General features: G+C 38.4%; 1 protein-coding gene and 1 long non-coding RNA gene across 2 annotated transcripts in view; one reads left to right on the top strand and one right to left on the bottom strand.

The window, feature by feature from the left end:
- Window positions 1-20,424, top strand: part of LOC115626878 (serine/threonine-protein kinase tousled-like 1) — a 141,238-nt gene that overhangs the window by 46,774 nt on the left and 74,040 nt on the right. The gene's annotated exons all lie outside the window — the stretch shown is intronic.
- LOC115626880 lies at window positions 1,723-2,328 on the bottom strand. Its single transcript, XR_003995618.1, has 2 exons — window positions 2,009-2,328; window positions 1,723-1,951 (listed from the first exon to the last, which is right to left on the bottom strand). It is a non-coding gene; the product is annotated as an uncharacterized LOC115626880 (long non-coding RNA).

Here is a 20,424-nt window from a genome sequence, read left to right as displayed (position 1 = left end):
ACATATGTGAAAAGAAATCGTTGAATGATAAAAAGTCACACGCATACATACATACATACATACATAGTACATATTTCAATTATTCAGTGCGGTTGCTTACATTGCTAGCTAATGCTGGTGAGTGAATTCAATTTTATGTGTGCTATTTTTAAGTGCGTTGTCAATTTGTTAGTGTCGTAAAAATTTACTCGCTAATTTCGCTAATCGTTGTTGCTATTTGCTTTTCCCTTTTTGCTATTGCTGAACGGCCACAATCGTTCCATACATGCTTCCAACACACACACACACTTGCTAACATACATATGTATGTATGTACGTACATATGTTGTGTTTTTTTTTCTTGTTTTTTTTTTGCAACAACAGAAAAAACAATTGGGGGCAGCAGCTGCCTGCTCGTATTTTCTCAACACCCAGCACTTGGCATACGTAAAAACACAAAAACAAAATTTCTTCATAAACCGTGTGTAGGTAAATTATCGTCCTAACTAAGCAGAAGATATGGACAACACATATCGAAGTGTTATGAATTGTTGTAATTGCTGTTGTCGGCGGATATACATATTTGTCAAATAAATATAAGAGTGCGGCCTACAACAGCCGCCATCGCAACAGCAAGAACAACAACAACAAAGATCAACCACTTGCTGTGGTAAAAAAAAAACAACAAATTATGGCACATTAAGAGAACTAGAATACGGAAAAAGTGAGAGCGATATCATGCTCCATTGAGGGCAGGGTTGCCAGCCCAGTGCAATAATAACAAATTTAAACACACTTTTTTTTTAAAATCGAATTAAATGAATAAGGTAAAATTACTAACGACAGTGAGAGGCCAAGTTCCAATATTATTAAAATCTAAATTATGGTTAAATTCAAAAATCATCTATAAAAATATTGTACAAATGACAAGAGTAGAATAAACTGAATGTCATATTTCAAGATTTTAAATTGCTTTACTTTTTGCTGGCTGGTAACCCTAATTGGCCCCCACATAACTTGTTCTCTTGGGTCCACCAAGCTCTCTCTCTTTTCTCTCTCTTGCAACACACACACACACACACACATAGAAGTGGTGCATTGTCGAGCGAGTGACAAGCTCTCGCTGTCTGCTTGCTGCCTGATGACGTCGCCTGCCTGCTTCGGCGCCTGGTTGCCTGTTAAATTGGCGGTTACACGCGCGCGTCAGGTACGCCAAACGCCGGCCGTATACGCTCCGTTGGACGGTTGTGCGTTTATTCGTTGGTTTGTTAGACCGGCCCGACAAACTTTGCGCTTGACGGTCACACAGTGGCTTAGGTAGGTGGCGTTGCGATTGCTTTCGTTCTTGTTATTGTTGTTGCTGGCGGCGGCATGTGCAACGGTCGAGCAGTCGGTGTGATTATTTTCATTTCGTTTGTGGTGTTGGCATTGGTGTTGTTGCTGCTGTTATCATGAGTGCGAGCAAGTTTATCGATTTTTCTACAACATCAACAGTACTATACACTCATACTCTTGCCACAGTCTCAAATTCAAGCTCTCATTCTCTTTCGCTCGCTTACTCTCTTTGTCGTGTGACTAGTCACGATTTACAAAACTTGTATGCTGTCTGCCTTATTTAGCTGTGCGCCTGTTCTTTCCCTCGAATATCGAATCTCGATTTCGATGAGATTTTGTTACTACTACTGCTCAACATTTTAGCTTAAGCTTTAGTTTTTTGTTCATCTCTTATTTAATGAGAGTGTGTGTATTTCAAATTATTTATTTATTATAAAGATTACGATTTTTGCTTTCTTTACGCGCACGGCTTAAATAATAAAAATGCTGACTGGACGCCGACGACAACAACGATTCGCTGCCATTGTTGTCGGCTGGTGGCAGTCGCTAAGTAGTAGTTTAAATGTCGTCTCGTCTCGTCGTCTGGTCTCGGGTCTCGCTATATCTGCCGACCTGACAACTCTCGACTCGCCTGACTCTGTTGAATTCATTATAAATGAACAAAAAAAATGTATATACATATGTATGTACTTACATATACACAAGAAAGAAAAAAAATGTCGGTCGTTGCACGCGCAGCTCACTAACTTACTCACTCGCTCACCTTCACCACAACAATTCACCACACATACATACATGTGTATGTACGTACCAATATACATATGTATAGCAACATATGTATGTATGTATGTTGCCCGCCGCTAGATTTCATTATTTACCATATTTAATTCTATTTAAATGAAAATGAACTGAAACCGATTACAATTGCTGCGAGCCAACACCCCCCCACCCAGAACATGCCAGAGCAGGCTAGACCTCCATACCCGTCGCTCAACCAGCAGCCAGTCGGGAGTCAGTCAGTCAGTCAGCTGCAGCAGTCGGGCAGCAACTGAAAACAGCGTTTCCAATGTTTAAATGATAACAGGCAGTAGACGACGACCGACAACCGACTACGTCAACGAATCCCAACAGTCAACATTTCACCAACAACAACAACACCAGGCGCCAGGGTTGTCCATTTAGCGTCAAAACAAGCTAGAAATACCTAAACATATTAGAATGTTAATATAAAGCGGATTTTTCAATTCCATAAGGAAAGTAAGCAGTCTAGCTTTCATGTTATTGATGGAAGAAAACTATGTTCCAATGAGCCTCACATTTATTTATAAAAATTTATTATTCGACCCATACTATTACAACACACATATATTTATGTACATATTACAATATGCATATACATATGTATGTATGTATGAAAGCAATATCTTCATAAACTAGAAATATATAGTAGACTCTTTTAATTCCGCCATTATTTCGACGATTACTGCGTGATATATGTATATGTATTGATCTGATTTGGTCGGTCTTGCGTTTCAGTTTCATTCTACTATGCTTCCTCCTCTGAGTTACAAATTCTCTTGCAAATGTACATAAAATCATGGGAGTGTAAATGGCATTGGCTTCTCAAAAACTCCAGAACTGACGGGAAAATAGCTAAATTGGCAGCACTGCTGACAAACCAACTACGTCAACGAACCCCAACAGTCAACATTTCACCAACAACAACAGCAACAGCACTAGACACTCAACAGTCAAGTGCTTGCCCAGCAGCAGCCAAAGCAGCGTGTGAAAAATTGTGATACACACATACACGCACGCATCAAGTCGCACACGTTCGTGCTTTAATGCCTCTTGTGAAAAAACGAGCAAAAAAATTGCAAAGCTCTCAAAGTGCGCGCGCCCCCAAGCAACAACAACAGAAGCAGCAGCAGAAGAAGAGGGTGAAGCGTGAGCGCCAACAACAACAGCGATGAAGCATGTTGAATGAACAACCGAACGAACGAATGGACACACACGAACTGAAACGAACACAAATCCGAAACCAGAACACATGATTAGCCTAGTAAACCGATAGATACGCTGAGCAAGCAAACGTCTGTGGTGTGAGAGTGCGGGCAAGTAACCGCATGCTGAGCGAAGCTTTTGGCTCTCACTCGTTGGCTGGCTGGCTCGCTCTCTCGCTGGCCCCCCAATTCTCCATTCATCAACCTACTCTCTTAGTCGGTGGCTCTCTTTTAACACTCCTAGGCTTGTTGTGTGAGTAATTGAAAACCGGTTGCACTGTTTACCGACATTTTCCGCTAGGGCTGTTGTGACGATGCACAGTGCTTTCAATTTGTTCGTCTTAATAACAAAATGAATAAAAATAAATAAAAAATATGTTAACATATTTACATATTTGAATGAATCAGCAATCAAAATGGTTTTTGAATTTAAGCACCCACTTACATAAGTTTTTCCTTAAAGAGCATTTAAATTTCCTTCCATGCATATCTGTAGCATGTGTTTTAATAAAAAGGTCTAACTAAAGCATTTTCAACCTTCAACCTTACTATTTATTTAATATACTTGTAGTTATCATGAACACGATATTTTTTGTTTTATTCTAGCTTAAGACTAGCTTACGTTTGTTTTTATGAGATTTTGCCAAACCGTTTATCACTATAAGTAGTATTGACAATTTGACAATTTTATCTTATTACAATCAAACACTTTTTCAAAATATCATCAATACTTTGAAGACTGTCCAAATACATATATTAAAGTTAGCCACCACTGTGCGATGGCTTACAGCCCAAGTGCGAGGGCCGGGAAGTGTTGGTGTCGTATCGGTTTTTATAACTGAGGCGACGACAACATAGCAAAAAAAAGAGAAAAAAATAAGAAAAAGACAATGGCAGGAGAGCAAGAAGCAGGCAGCAAGCATAGGAAGGTCGTCGTGGTTGCTTGCCGAACACTTGTGTTTGGGTGTGTGTGTGTGTATGTTCGTGCATTCGGGCAACTTCGGCTACGTCTGTGAGGCCGTGCGTGTGTGTGTGTCAAGCCAACAGAGCAACCAGCCATAACCGGAAGGTCGCCTTTACCACAACATTTATTATGGAAAATCGCGTAATCACTGTCGTATCACTTTTTTTTCTGCTTCACTGTCTGTGTGTATGGGAGACTGTGACTGCGACTGCGACTGTGTGTGTGTGTGTGTGTGTGTGCGTGAGTGAGTGAGTGCAAGTACTCGTTGTTTTTCGATGTTAAGTTTTATTTTTAGCTGCAGACAACGTCGTTTTATAAGTAGTAAGCCGTCGCAGTTTGCTCGCTGGTTCGCTTCAAACTTGTTGCAAGTTGTTTTTGGTTGGCTAACGTGTTTGATTGCCATGTATTAGCTTAAATGATTTAAGCAGCCCACACAGGAAACAAACCAAACAAAGCCCACCACTCACTAAATTCCCCTCAATCCGAACACAAACACTTGCATGTGTATGTGTTCATACATATGTATAGTATATATGTATGTATGCACGTAGATACAATTTGATTAAAGCGCTTGAGTTAGAGGCGTGTGCTTTTTTGCCATTTAGACAGTGGCTATTAAATTTGTTTCTTATGATTGGATGAAAACTTAATTTTTGCGCCAGTGCTGCCTAATTTTAAATTTATGGCCAAAAGCATGATAAAGTCTCTATGAATAATTTACTGCATTAACATATGTACATAGTGTTGTTTAATTAAAGTTAGCATTACTATTTATAATGGATATTGGTAACTGATAGTCAAATGAATTATATTCAATTGTAGAATATCTGAACACAAAAGTAGGTCGGCAGCTTGAATATTAAAGTCTAAATTCGAGAATACGTTTTCGAAACTCATTTCTGGACCTAATTTTAAGAACATGAATCGAAATTCCAAAGACTTTCGTAAAATGATCACAAATAAATAAATATTGACTTAAAGTTTCCAAGAGATTTGCGTGAAAGCCGTTCGTTATGTAAGCGTTTTTAATTCAGTTTCCACAACATTTCATTATCGGAAGATTAAAATATTAAAGCTAGTACGTGTTTGGCTTTAGGGCAGCATTTTCAGTTTGTGGCACAAGAATTTGTGAAAATATGTTATTTATTTATTTTTTTGGTACTCACGCATTTTCTACAAAGCTTTCGCATTCGCGCATCTTTTTTTCGGGGGTGGTTGGTTGTTTGGTTGGGTTCCAGGGCGGGAATGGTTCAAATTGGTGGGTTGGGGTGGTGTTGTGGGGGTCGAGGTGTCACTGTTGAATTTGTCGGGTCGTCGTGTCGTATCAGAGTGTCGGGCGCTGCGCTTCGGCTGCTGCCGCTGTAGCTGCCATCGCTGGCATCGCTGCCAATGCGCCACTTTCCACTTTTAGTTGTTGTTAACAATTTGCATGCCGTGAGCTTTGTGCTCTTTGATTTCACCTTGCTAAAAACTTCCAGCCGGGCCAGTCGCGCCAGCCAGTGAGCCAGTAAGGCTGGCTGTCAAGTAGGCAGGAAGGCAGCCTGTCGCTGTTGTAGTGACAGTCCTCCCCCCAAACCAACCACCCACCCACACACATAAATGCCTTACTAACAGATTTCCAATGCATATTATCGCTGCGTTTTGTCGCCTTGCCTGACGCTCTGGGGGTTGCTCAGTTCGGGGGCTCGGCTCCGGCTCCGGCTCGAGCTACAACTTTCCCAGGGGTCCGGGTTGGCACAATGCGCTCTAGAGCTCACAAGCCCAAAAATATACTAGACAGTGGACAAACACTACGAGTGAAGTAATTAGCACGTCCATACAAATACAATTTGAAGGGAATGGTCAGACAGGCAAATAATTTGCACTCAAGCTTGGTCAAATAAAATTCAGTAAGCATTGTATATTAAAATATAGTTTACAAGCCACAAACAAATTCGCAAACTAACACAAATTGTTGTGCAAATTATTTGCATGTCTGACCGTAGCCTTGGCATGATAATAGACGTGCCGTCTAATCAACAAATAGAGCGTCGATGTGGTGGAATATTAAGTTGCTAAGCAACTCCTTTGTCGATCAATGCCTAATACTATATAGCCATAAAAGAAAGTTTCCTCGCTAATTACTTTTCTCTTACTGTTTTATGAAATGATGAGTTCTCTTCATGCTATTTCTTTCTTAGATGCTTCTTCACTGCTCTCGTAATGCAGAAAAAACGTTAGATTTTTGGTATTACTCGCGCTTTATTTTCAAAAGAATGTCTGATTTCTGAGGCAAAACCCTAGTCGAAGTTTTCAGGACTAATCTAACAGCAAGCCCTAAATTGTATCGAAGAAGACGAAAGTTCTTAGCGACTACATTTAAGCAGAAAGGATCCCTACAAAGGATTAAGTACAGCTATCGGTATAAGCATTAGAAGCAGTTCGGGCTCCCTAAAGAAAACATAAACCTAATGCAGTCCAGGTGAATATTTTCTTACCAGAGTATTCGACCAGCTTTGTAAAATATTGGAGGAAGTCATGCGGAAGAAAAACGTCTTTGTTCTGTCTTCCCAAAACAAACGAGCAAGAAAAGGAGGGTAAATCGATTAAATGACCATAAGAAGTTAGACGCATGTTTTAGTTTATGCAGAGTATTGGTTTTTTCTTTGTAATAATTTCATCGAAAAACTGCAAAGTTCTTTTATTTGATCATTATTTGAAAGTAGAGCGAACAAGAGAGGTATATAAGATTATATATTTTGGGCAACGGCACCCAGAGGGTAAAACGGTAAAAGAAGGAGGCGTCACAGACCCCAAAAAGTATATACATATATATATATATATATTATTATAAGTATTATATACCTTCTATATTATATTTATATTTCTAGGAAAAGCAATTAATTGTTGTTACTCGTCGTACAGGGTTTTAAAAAATACATTTCGGACTAAATTTATTGCTCAGTTATTCCGATAATAGGAGTTATGTTAGACTGGATCAGTGGCAACAAAACACCAATAAATCTCAGTAGCGTCTCATCCAAATCATTTAGTATTATCAGATTCCAAAAGAAAATACACAAATTTAAAAAAAGTCACTTTATTATATTATAAATAGTAGATACATTTTTTATATACAAGTATCTATATTACGTTACCAATATTAGACGCAGTTTTTTCAGTCGGTAAACGACTTACTATGTATTATATAGAACTGTGTTTTCTGAAATAAAAAGCCAGAAAATTCGACAAACTTCAAAAAAACCAAGAAGGTGGGTTCATTATTAAGAAGAGGACAGAATGGGATTTTGAAAACAATTTCAATTTCCTTGTTACAACCAAGCCAAAGGGCTGAAAATGGCTAAAGGCTAGAAATTGGCCAATTAGGAAATCAAATTTCAAAGGCAGCTTTAGCTTTTCTGTAATCCGAGTGAGAAATCTCTATCGATTGTACTTTTCGGGAATGTGCACTGTTCTCTTCTTCTTTGCCTTTTTTCTTTCTATTTTTCTTTCGGAGCTCGTTCGCTTTTTGTTTTGGAAATGGAAACTGTTTAATGGCAACGGCGGCAGCTTGCAACCAAATCCAGATATAGACCCAGGCCCACACTTGCTGCTTCTTCTTACGCCCCTTCTGCTGCTGCCGCTGCCGCTGCTGGCTCTTCTTCTTACAGCTGCCGCTGCACTTTCGTGTGTGGTGTGTTCACTGGAATGCTGTTGGAAGCTTTTCTAGACTGGGGCAGAGCTGCCAAAGTTGCAAGTTGCATGTTGCATGCGGCAGCTGCTGCCACTGCCTGTTGTTGGCCATGGCTAAGGCCGGGGCCTCTCTAGTGGAACCGGGGGCCCGGGGCCCCGCCGATGATTTGCAAAATGAGTTTTGTGTATTTGACGATTGTTCGACTTAACCAACGTTTGCGGATGTCGTCGTCATGGTTGTTGTAGTTGTTTTAGTTGTTGCTGCAAAACTGGTTGCAGCCACCCATACCCATACACACACACCAATTTCGTATTAGTATGTGTGTGTGTAACCCCTTTGCTGTTTGTTTCAACGATTATCACATGCGCTGTTTGTACTTGCTTAGGTTCCCCAATATTTGGTCTTCAATTTTTTTTTCTCTCACATTTTAGCGGACATTTTTCTTTCTTTTTTGTTGCACTCTCTGGTTTGGTCCTCATTTACACTTGCAGGCTTACGGGGAATTCAACACTGAAGCTGCGTCTGCACATGAAATGATTCACATCGACATCAGACAGGCAAATAATCTGCGCACAAACTCGTCATATTTTGCAAGCAAACAAATCTCTGTCACGACAATCTCATGAAATTCTTTTAGAGATCGGAGTCTAAAGCTTCTGCAAAGATGATATCTCTTGCACTCCAAAGTTTTATCACGTTTGTGTTTGAGAGCCAATGTAAAGCCCTGTTGTGGGTTACAGCAAAAGGATGTCCATCTGTAGAGCTCTCCTGGAGCTCATTTGTTGCTGTGGTATAGACTTATTCAATTCCGATCTAAGACCAAGCATGACTACTTTTGTTTATTATCGTATCATAAGTTGTCAACTAAGAAGTTATGATTGATCTCAATTTTTAGAACTCTTCTTGATCTAGTAAATCTATTCTGCAAGTTCATAGCTTGGGTAGAGACCTATCTGTCTGAATTAAGGCAGCAGCTTTGTGTTTATCCTTTTTACATTCTGGTTAAGCTAATATATAATTTATAGTTCTCTTAATAAAGCACTTGTAGAATTGACATTCTAATATTTAATTTATTTAAAAAGTCTAACACATTCCTATTATTGAGTAGAATCTCTTTATTCTGGAGCTGGAGCACACTTAACTCTAATTTAAAGTTCTTGTAGAATTGAAAAGCACTTGAAGAATTGACATTTTAATATTTCATTTGTACATTCTGGACATAGTCTTTAAAAAGTCGAACACATCCATGTTATTGAGTAGAATCTCTTTATTCTGGAGCACTCTTAACTCTAATTGAATGTTCTCTTACTTGTATTAAAGCACTTGAAGAATTGGCATTTTAATATTTCATTTGTACATTTTGGTTAATTTTAATTTAAAGGAGAACTTTTAAAGCACTTGTAGGATTGGCATTTTAATATTGAATTTGTACATTCTGGCTAATTTAAATTTAAAGTTCTCTTAATAAAGCACTTGTTAAATTGACATTTTAATATTTAATTTGTACATTCTGGATATAGTCTTTAAAAAGTCGAACACATTCATATTATTGAGTAGAATCTCTTTATTCTGGAGCACCCTTAACAGATAAAAACAGCAATTTTAAAGTCAGCTTTTATTCGATACTTGATATCGATGGTGCGTGAGTTGTGTGCGTACTCACGCACCCATCACCATTCTCAGTGAATTGTGCGGATAATGTGAATGATTTGTCAAGTTCTGTTTGTCCAAAATGTTCCTTCAATTTCCCTCCGTCTTGTACCCCGTCTCTCTCACTCTTTTTCTCAATTTCTCTATCATCCTCTCTGGGTGACTCGCTCTCTAGCTCTCCCTGCTGGCGGTTTTCGTTGACGCATCATCATCGTCTCATCGTCTCATTTTGTGTATTTGGTTTTTGCACTTTAAGCCAATTATGTGGCTGTCGGTTGTTGTTGTTATTGTTGTTACTGTTGTTGTTGTTGTTGCAATCTTGCTACACACACAAACATAAACAGACACACACACACACACACACACACATGTGCTTACTAATGTAGGCAGGCGAGAGCAGTCGTCGTCTACATCGTCATCATCCCTTTTGGGCTTTTTGTTGTCTATGTATTATCGATGGAAGTGGAATGCGCCAACACATTATAATTAGGTAGTCGTGCAGCAGCAGCAGCAACAACAACAACAACAATTTTGGGCCAGCCTGTTGTGTATGTATATTTTTATATATATTTGTATACATAAGTATGTGTGTGTGTGTGTGCTTTGAGGTACGTTGTACAGTTTTGCAGTCCATTTTGCTACACTTTAAGTGCGCTTGTTGCTGCCACAGTTGTTGGCCAAAAGCAGCGGCAGCACCACCACCAGCAACATCTTCGCTATATATATGTGTGTGTATATATTTCTGTGTGTTTGTGTGTGCGTGGCTATTATGCGCCGCGCACACACGACGTTCCAGCGTCCAAATCGAGAAACCGACCGCCCGAACAAACGAACGACCACTTCATCATCGACAAGCAGCCGCAGTCGTCGTCAGCGTCGTTGCCATTGCGCTGCCGTTAATGTTGTTGTTGCTGTTGCTGTTGTAGGCAGTTGGCTAAAACAAAGCAGCAGCAACAACGGCTACGACAGCCACCAAAAAGGACGACCGTTGACGACAACAACTTGCGCCTGTCTACCTCAGTTCCTCTACTCTTAACCCCCTCTAGCCAGTCAAGCATAACCTTCCCGCCAATCCGCCATCTTTCTCATCTCTCACAGTGGCAACTGTGCCTGGTGGAACATCTACATATTTACAAATTTATTTGATTTTCCTAACTGAATTACAAATTTCGCAAGAAATAAACATTTAAAAAAAATTAAATTAAATTAAAGCTGAGCTTTACTGGCAGTTAAAAAAAAAAAAAAAACTAAGATACGGTCAGACATTCAAAAAATTTGCTCTACCATTTGAACAAATATTTTAAAAAACATCTTTATTATCACCTTCAAAGTAGACCAAAGGTTACTCCAATTTTCCAAAGACTTGTAGCAATCAACCGGGATGCCCTTTAATTGCTTTGGCGATTGATCTTTCGTGGCATTTTTGGATCGGATATTTATGTTTCTAAAACAGGAAGAAGTCACAGGGAGCCATATCTGGCGAGTACGCTGCTTCAGCAAGGATTTTTATTTTATGTTTCGCCGAAAATTTAGTCACAGGCAGGCCATTAAGTCCGCTTATTTACGATGAATTGCTTCACGTAGACGCCTCAAACCGGCCAAGTAGTAGATGTGGAGATCATCTGCTACTTATCTCCCTAATTTCCTTGACTTTTCCGATGTTGTCGTCATTAACAAATGTTGATGGATCCTCAAATTCCTTCAATCTTGATAGAGTAGACTCCCCAAAACAACCCTGCAACATTTTCAATAATTTCGCAGGCATAATTCTAATGGGAACACAAAATTTCAACAAACTCGTTAAAATGTTTGTCTCAAACTTTTCGTTGTAAACATATACAAGTCACAATTAACGTATTCCGCTCAAAACTCACGAAAATGTGAAAGATGATGTTTCCAACCTAGGGGACAAAAAGTGTTACCGATTCGGCCTACGTGCGCTATATTTTGTTTTAAAAATCAGCCTGTCGCTATTAACATCCTATTGAATAGTTTAATAGTTTTAAGCTCCCATCACATACATTTTTATAATTTAAGGACATTTCTTTTCAAAAAGACTAACATGTTACATTAAAGAATATACACCTAATTCTGTTTTTACACGGTAGATTGATTTCTAAAAACTCGCGTTAAAAAAAACGTGTAAAAAAAGGCACTGATCATATACAAAATGAATCGCGCTAAATGGAATAAAGTGGTTACACGACTTTATATATAAAATTTTTAATTTTCAAACCGTGTTAAATCAAAACCGTGTAAAAAAGAACGTTTAAGAACAGAATTAGGGGTATATGTTTCTTTCATAAATCAATCACAAACTGGGCAAACAATAAAACGCAAAAGTTGCTCTCTTTATGGAGTCTGCGAATTGCTGAAACAATGAATTTATTTGAAATAAGGAACCTTATTTAAAAGTTTTCTAAACTTTGAGAATGGTGAAGTTTGATTTCAAACTAAAATTCAAAAACCTTGAGGTTAGTAAAATACAGGTCACCTAATTCTGTTTTTACACGGTTTTGATTTAATACGGTTTGAAAATTAAGGATTTTTTTATATGGTTACACGACCTTATTCCATTTAGCACGATTTATTTTGCATATTTTTTACACAGTTTTTTACACGACTTTTTTAGGTGTACCCCTAATTTTGTTTATACACGGTAGATTGGTTCCAGAAACAACCGTGTAAAAAAATACATTGATCATATGCAAAAATAGGTGATTGGTTCCTTATCTCTAAAAAAAAAATATATATATATATGCAAATTTTAATTTTCAAACGGTGTTATATCAAAATCGTGTAAAAAAGACCGCGTAAAAAGAGAATTAGGTGTATTTCATAAAAGTTGCACTTTCAGCAATTTTTACTGTGTACCCTTTTTTTTGCGCACACACGCAATGTGCTTCTTACGCCGTAGTTTGTTGCTGCTGCAACGCAATTGTTGCCACCTTCATTTGCCTTCCCCCTCCACCTTTCCCTTCCCATATCCATCCCCGTTATTCTGTCCACTGCGTCTTCTTGTAGCTTGAATTTTGTGGGTGTTAGATGTGGCTGGCTCTGTGGAGTGGAGTGGCAGGCTGGTGGCAGGGAGGGTGGCTGTTTTTTGGGAGGCAGCAAGGAGGAGGCATAAGTTGTAACCACGATGACGCTAAGAGCCGCGACAACGTCGACGCCGCCGTCAGCGCCACCGCCAACTGTCGTGTGTTGTGTCAAAACAACAGCAACAACGCGCAATGCGGTGAGCAAGTGAGTGCATATGCAGCCACTGCCACTAGCAATGCCCCTCTCCTCCTCTCCTCCTCTCCACCATTCCTCCACTCCTGCTCTTCAGCACTCGCACTCTCGCAGCAGAGCCATCGTTAAGAGTCTCTCCATGGATATGGATGGATGGATGGATGGATGGATGGACCTACGTAAAATAAAAATCTGCGCTTTGGCAGCGACGTCGTCGTCGACGCATTTGGAACTTTTAGCCAAGTTGATGCTGCTGCTCTCGACTGCGAAATAGACGCAACGGCAAGCAGCGTGTACATGAGTTTGGCATTTATGCGTGCAGCCATCGTTTGTATGTGTATGTACATGCACACATATATATCTATATGTGTAGATGTGTGTGTGTGTGTGTGCTTTGTATGTATGTATGTGCGTTTAAATTGAAAATGTGCTGCTCTGTGCCTGTGCCTAGTCGAAAGAGCCAAAGCCCCACAGCCAGCCGCCCATTTGGTTTGGTTTGGTTTGGTTAGTTGGTTGAGTTGAGTTGCCTTTTCTTTGCTGTTGTTGCTGTTGCTGCTGCTGTTGTTCTTGTTGCTGTTGTTGCTGTTGTTGCTTTAGCTGCTGTGTCTGTAAAAGGCGCTGTTGTTGCTTGTTGTTGTTTTTGCTGCTGCTTGTTATGTGTGTGCGCTTTGCATTTCAACAACGTCGCGCTGCTGCTTCCACTGCCACTGTTAGTAGCTGTTGCTGTTATTGTAAAACGTATTGCCGCTGACGCAGCAACAGCAGCAGCGCCCGCCGCAACCGTGGCAGCAGCAGCAGAGGCAGAGGCAGCAGCAGCACCAGCATCAGCATCATTCAGTCGCAATTCAAACGCCATCAAAATCAAAACGGTAACGAAAAAAAATATTTTCGTACAAATTATTTCGCGTTAACTTTTTTTTGCTTCTGTGATTTTATATTTTTTTTCCTGTTGTGGTGGATTTTTTTAATATAAAGCAAAGCAAAACAAAGTTTTGTTTTTGCATTACACTTGCCAAAAAAAGAAGCGTTTTGTTGTTGTTATTGCTGTTAATGTCGAGACGTAGCCAGAGAGCAATGGCGCTGCCAGTGCAAGAGCGAGGAGAGAGAGCGAGTGAGCAAGAGAGCCAAGTGTACCGCAAGTCTCGTGTCTGCATGTGTGTGTGTGTGTGTTTTCCTTTGTTTGTGTGGGTGCGTGCGATTGTTTATTATGTGCTGTGTGTTTTGCATTTTTGTTTAAACAATTTATGAAGTGTACCTATCCGTAGGTACAATGGCGGAGGCGGCAAGCGCAGAAGAAGAAACAGAAACAGAATGCCAGTCGAGCAAAGCGACGCGAATCGAAGCGCCGTTTATTATTTCTGCTCCCCCCACCATATTTGCAAATGGGCGCAAAATAATGAAAACAAAGCGAGTGGCAAATAGAAATTTCAAGCACACAGCTGCGCTTGCTAAAAAAAATATAACAATAATAAATAGCACTCACATACATACATACATTGCATATATATACTATATATGTTTGTACTTATGTATACAAATGTGGGGCAAATTGTGCAGGCAAAAATAAGGCAGTTCAAAAATTTTATTAATCCGCCTTCTCACGACTGCCAAATGTGTAAATATATTCATGAGGATATACCCGTAGGTACATATGTACATACATGTATATATGTGTGTACATATGTAGGTATATGTTTCTTTAAATCGACAGAACAGGGTGTGCGGACATGGATATGAAAAAACCTTCAATTTCGCGTTTTCTAAAAAAAAATGAGTAATTTTTCAATATTTATAATTAGAATACAGAAGTGTAAAAACAAATAATACCAGTAATTAATGAACTTAAGCAGAAACAATTGTATAAAAAGACAAAGTACTTATATCAAATTATTATAATCCCTATTATTTGTTATTTATTTTACCGAATACTCCATTTAGGGGCTTCAGATAAAACTTTTTGGAGATAGTAATAAAAATATTAGGATATGAAGGCATATCTTAATTAGTAACAGATTGTAGGAACACCCTATAAAGTAATGTAATAAAATAAAACTTAAAAATCAGTTTTCGTTGTAGCAGTCACAATGATCTTACAATAATTTAATGTTGCATTCTTTCTATTAACTTGGCAAGTCCAAGTCGCATTAAAGCTTAGATATGTATCCTAGTTATTTAATAGTCTAGAGATTTTTTACTTAATTTTCGTAAACAGTTATTATTTTATTCATATAATAATGTTTTGGTTCATATAATAGTATTAGTTTCAAGAAAATCACAAACCTAATGACCTAATGATAAAATGTTTGAAGCTTAGCTAAGAAGAAGTAAAGGACTTACAAACTATTTTGTTCCTTCACCGTAACCTGCAGATAACTAGCAGTATTTTCACCGAAATCTACTCTAATCAAGTCATTCAGAGAACCATATTCACATGTGAAGCAATATAATAGACTCTAACGGATATACAATGCATATAATATATAGAAACAACAACCCATCGAATATATGAAACCCTTTCCAACCACAAACCACCCACAAGACGACCCCAAAAATGCGCTCATAGTTCGCTTTCGTTTCTTCTTCTCCCTTTTCTAATGTTTAAAAAAGCTTTGCTTTTAATGTTTCAGGAGTCTGTATGTATGTACGTATGTACATATGTGTGTACGAGTATAGTATGTATGTGTATATGCATCCTTGATATATTATTTTCTGCGCTATTATGTACTTACTGTCGCCATTTGTTGTGCGTCAGTGTGTTTTTTCGCATTTTGCTTTGATTTTTGTATTTCTTGTGCCATTTTTTTTCGCATTCGCAAGCACAGCAGATGTAGAAGAAGAAGAAGAAACAGATGAAAAATATACATACATACATATATGTATGTATCTCTGCCTCTATCTCTATCTATAAACATATACATACATACATATAGACTTTATGTGTGTTTCTTTATCTGTATCTGCTTTTTTGTATTTGTATCTGTATCTGCATCTACGAGTACCATACAAATCACGTATTTGTTTGTTTTTCTCTCGCCTCGTGCTTTTTTTCTCATTTGATTTGATTTGTGTTTTTCTGCTTCTTCTTCGTCTTGAATAAAATGCGGCCTTTTTTTCATTGTAACGTCGGCAAAAAGCAGCGGCAGATAACGGTTGTTGTTGTTGTTGTTGCAGATAACAACACGATCTAGCCGCTAGATACACAATAAATGCAGCGCTAGTTGTTGATTTGTGGGTATGTATCTTATAGATACATACACATAAAATTGATACGAGAGTGCAATGCAAGCGGCGAACTGCAGCAATTAACATGGCAGGCAATTGTTGTTGTAGCTTCAGTTGCTGTTGTTGTTGTTGTTGCTGCCGCCGCTGGTACAAAGTTTAGTGGCGTGCATTGGCATTGTCAACATGGGCATGGGCTTTGCTTATGGATAGGTGTTGCTATTGTTGTTGTTGTAGTTGTTGTAGTTGCTGCTGCCATTGCTTCGACTTGCACGGCGAGTTGTGTGCACTCGCTGCTAGTCGCAGTCGCAGTCGCTGTCGCTGTCGAAGTCGCTGTCACAGCCAGAGACAGAGGTAGAGGCACTCGCTAAGTTCGAAATCGCTGGAAGTTACGCGCAGATACAAACAGGTAGAGACAGTCAGCGAGACAAGACGGACGGACGGACGGACAGATAGACAGACAGACATTCAAACAGACAAAAAGCCTGACAAACAAACAGATTATACACCACTTAGCAAATTTATAAGGACAACATCTCTTGTACAGTTTTGCAGAATTTAAATGCAGACGGTTTCTTTTAAGAAATCATTGAAAACCAACGTGTGGAACATTAGGGTCCGACACAACCCTTCCAACCCCCACCTATCACATAGCTTGAAAAATAAAGATGTTATTGCAGAATCACTATTGTAGTGAGTTTCAAACAACTTGGCTCCCTCTGAGCATTACACACATTTGTATATCTCTTGTAAGAGATTCGTCTTTTGTAAAAACATTACAGTCGAAATCGATTTAGTTATAAATTCTTTCACCACATAAATACATATTCTTAAGTTCCTGTGAAGTATAGTCTTGATATTTTTGAGCTTTTTTGTACACAACAGCATTATTTGAAATGAAAGTCTCATCTGTCTTCTATAAAAAAGTAGTTTGATTTAAGAACAAAAAAGGGAATGATATGCCATTTTTTTCCAATTTCCATTTAAATTCATTCGAACAATGGAACTGCAATTCAGTTCGATTAATGCATTTAATTCGTGCCAATGAATCGAATGTAAACAGTTAGTTAAACAAGCCAATATTTAAATCAATTGTCAAATGCTTTTCATAAATAATAATGGTTCTAATTGACTGAAATTTTGCGGACAAATTCATAAATTCAATTTGAAATCTGAAGGGCATCCATTCTTTAAATGCCTTTCTTTCGGAAGCCAAACTTTGTTGCATTGTCGAAACGTTCCTTGGAACTATAATTCTAGCTCTACACTTTCTCATTTATAAAGACTGTTATACAATATTGCAATATCTTTTGAACACTCAAGCCGTCTTTTGTGTTTTGTCATCAGACTGGAAAACTTCTTTAATATCCCATCCGCACTTCAGCTGGCGCCATTCAGTTCAGCCTGTATCTGTGGCATGTGAGAACTAAAATCAAGTTTACTTTCTGTTCCATTTTCAAGCCGCACACTTGGAGGCAAATAAAAAGGGTTATGCGGCAGCCAAATCAAGAAAAATATAAATTTGCTCATACCTGCAACATCTGCAGTTGAGCTTTTTTTTATTCATTTTGTTTGGTGCTCAAAAGCTCAGCTTGTTCAGATACATATGCCAAGTGGCGTACACACACAGACAGGCAGACAGACAGGCGGACAGAAAAACAGACTTGGGGCTAGGCGTAATATTTATATCTATCTACCTACATAATATTTGTATGTACATGGGTATGTATAGTATGTATGTATTTATGTTTGTCGCTGTTGCCCGTTGCGAGTTTTGTTTGCAGATACTTTTCTTTCTTATTAGAATTAATACATGAGCCTCGACACACACACACACACACAAACACACACACACACTCGCATAGAGAGTTATACTCGCAGCCAGAAAATTCAGGCAAGGCATTTGAACTGAACACCGAACTGAATTCAATGCTGGTTATGGGCCTTTGGTTGCTTGGGTTGTTCGTTCCAAGTATTGTTGTTGCTGTTGCTGTTTCTGTTGGTCTTCGTGACAGAGGCGACAACGTTGGCGTTGGTGTTGGCGTCGACGTCGCTGCGCTGCCTTGACAAACATTTGCACTCGATTTGACTCAACTGAACTGAACTCACCAAAATGAGCCAGAAATTATCAATAGTGTGGAGTCGCGGAGTGGGTGGGGTGTGGGGGGATGGCTAGAGAGGCACAGACGGGCAGACAGGCTGCTTAGCTGTTGTATTTGTTGTTGGAATACGCGGTTTGTCGGTTTAATCGAGCCACCAACTGAGCGAGAATGTTGACGCTTTGTTGTTTCGACTCTCCCGAAATATAAAAACAAACACACAGGCACACATATAAACACATACACCGAACTAATATGCTGTTCTGTGTGCATTAAAGTATCAACACAAAAATACAATAAAAAAAATTAATAAAATTCTGTATTTTTTATATAGAAATGCAAAATGTTGCTAAATTAGAGCAAACAACTATGTTTATTCGTTAGTTTAAAACAAAATTACTACCACATACATATTTAACTTAGAAGGGGGCGCTAAGCTAATGAAATATAGATATTTGCAAAGATATTACACTATATGATTAATAAATATATAGGGAAACTATAGGTCATCTAATTTCATTGGAATTCAGTTTTCTTGCAAGGGACTAAAAAGACAGGGATGGATGGATCTTTTTTGCTTACGACTGTTTAAAAATTTGCAGTCTGATAAAATGGGCTTTACTGAGGTAGAAGTATGGGTGTTTGTGATTGTGCCGGGATGAAAAAAAAGTGATCGTGATAACGCGAAGGCATTTGAATCTTAAAAGCTCACATAGATTTGGATATGTGATTGTTTTTCTTTCTTTTTTCTTTGTTTGAAAATAAATTAACAAATGTACAGTTAGTTAATTGAATTAAGGAGCATCAAGATTCATTCGATAAGATCCTTAGATCGTATAACAAGCGCAGAGAAGAGTTTTCTCATCAATCTACACACCGGCAGATGGCGCTTTTGCTAATGCACTGAAAACTGTTTTCTGACCAGTCCTGGCACCGAATTTCAGAATGCGATTCGGTGCAGAGCTTTTCAAATACTACATTTTCATTTATGCTAAGATCTTTTATATATCTATTTTTTAATGTGTATAGTTAGTTATATAGTTAGCTTTTCTTCGTTCATACTGCTAGGCGCATTCAGTGACGAATATATGTACATACTTAGATATTTACTTATTTATGTAAGTAACATGAACCGGTTCAGCAAAAAGAAATACACTTACAAACATATATATTATATCTGTCTGTGTATATATGTACTATGTGGATTAATATACACACGCCTAACTATGTATGTATGTATTATGTATGTTTGTATTTACATACAAATAAAATATTTATGCTAGAAACTGTTATTGTTGTTGCTGCACACCTTTCTTCTTGCCTGGTCCACACTCTACGATTTCATTTTACAAACATACTATACATACATATTCTGTACATATATACTTACATACACTCGTACAACTTTTTTGGGTCCTCCTACAACAAATAAACTTACTATTTATCTCGCTGGCTCATATTTTTTATTTATTTAGTTTTTCGTTGAACATTGCGACAACTTTTCTTTTGCAAGCCAGCTAGCAGGCAAGCAAGCAAGCAAGCAACTTATTCATTCGCTCATTCATTCAATACATCATTTATTCATGCACTCATTTACACATTTTCACATGCTCGGCGACAACAATCGACATTCATTCCACTCACTATTTGGATTTCAATTTTTTATATGTTTTTTGTTCCGTTAATTTGCGAGGCCAGCAAATTACAGCGAGAGAGAGAGCACTAGAGAGCAAGTGGGGATAAGTAGGCAAGGAGAGAGCGCACCTTTTTCCCCACACTCTCACACGCGCACTCTCTCCCCCACTCTCTGCCTCTGCCTCTGCCACGGGCACTGGCAACCATTTGTGTGTGCATCGGTTCGTTGTCGGTCAGTTGATTTAATTTGTTGCCCAAAGTTCACTGCTAATACATTCTTAATTAGCTGTTTACGATCTACTTTGTATGTACAATGTACATGCATAGTTATTTACATACACACACATACACATGTGCATATGTACGAAGTTTTTAAAAGATAAATATGTACATACAAGTATGTATGTGAGCTGCTCACCCGCATTCCCAAACGTGAACTTTATTTGTCATATTCATGCCCATGCCCCTGCCCATGTGCAGCTTTTGTTTATATTCTCCGGAAAGAACTTGCTATACGTAAAGTAATTTGTTCATAGGTTGTACAAGTACATATATACACATACATATATGTATATATAGATAGATAGTTATCATGATGATCTCATAACTTCCAATAATTGTTTGATTTCTACT

The sequence above is a fragment of the Scaptodrosophila lebanonensis genome, unplaced genomic scaffold, assembly GCF_003285725.1.
Source record: "Scaptodrosophila lebanonensis strain 11010-0011.00,11010-0021.00 unplaced genomic scaffold, SlebRS2 tig00000089-arrow-pilon, whole genome shotgun sequence".
NCBI classification, from domain to species: Eukaryota; Metazoa; Arthropoda; class Insecta; order Diptera; family Drosophilidae; genus Scaptodrosophila; species Scaptodrosophila lebanonensis.
Note: the sequence above shows the minus strand (reverse complement) of the source record. Positions and strands in the feature narration are given on the sequence as shown.